Source organism: Pyxicephalus adspersus, chromosome 7 (assembly GCF_032062135.1).
Source record: "Pyxicephalus adspersus chromosome 7, UCB_Pads_2.0, whole genome shotgun sequence".
NCBI classification, from domain to species: domain Eukaryota; kingdom Metazoa; phylum Chordata; class Amphibia; order Anura; family Pyxicephalidae; genus Pyxicephalus; species Pyxicephalus adspersus.
Window position 1 is genome coordinate 53,615,702 of NC_092864.1, and position 800 is coordinate 53,616,501.

Consider the following 800-nt stretch of genomic DNA (forward strand, 5'->3'; position numbering starts at 1 on the left):
GGGATTGCAAATGACAGACTAATACAGACAGTGATACAGGAGGAGAGGACCCTGCCCCGAAGAGCTTACAATCTAGTAGACAATGTAATGGAAGGTATGCCACATGGCGAAGGGTCTTTTATGAATAAGGGGGAGGGCATACACAGTCGTTGCCCCCATCTTCTATCCAAGAAGGCCCCAGGCCTTTAAAAGTCTTTTTTTTCTTACATTTTTTTGGGGGGTTTTACCATATATAAAGCTCTGGTCGTTGCCACTTTAACACACGTCAATTTTATTTATTTAAAAAAAAAAACTTTTATCCATGTTATCTTTACTGGCTTTTTTATTACAGTTTTAAATATTAGCAAAAAGGGCACCATTTTTTGCCCTGGGTATATACTTAATGGAATTTTGGTCTATTTTTGGATTGGTTTATACTTGTTTATATACAGTATTCTATTTGCCAGCCAACTGTGTAAGTGGTTTTCACCAATACTGGGACCTAACCTTGGGGGTAAGAGAAGAAATGCAAGGTCAGAGGGTAACTAGGTAAAAAAAAAATGTTGAGGATTATCAGTTTAAAACACACTGTACACATATAGCAATAATATCCATACTGCAAAGTTTAAAGGAAACCTATTGTATGAGAAATATAATGGCTGTCTATTGATCTCCTACTACAAATGTTAGTTGCCCTTATTTCTCTCAGTTCACAGATTTCTCATTAACTGACCAAAAAGAAGAACATTTGCAGCAACAGAAGATTTTCCATTAAAGTGAATATGGCATGAAATGAATGTATACAAAGCATATTAGAAATA

At 35.6% G+C, this 800-nt stretch overlaps 1 protein-coding gene across 1 annotated transcript in view; it reads right to left on the reverse strand.

Annotated features, from left to right (window-relative positions):
• The window catches only part of USP40 (ubiquitin specific peptidase 40), a 31,151-nt gene that overhangs the window by 13,325 nt on the left and 17,026 nt on the right, over window positions 1–800 (reverse strand). The window lies entirely within an intron of this gene.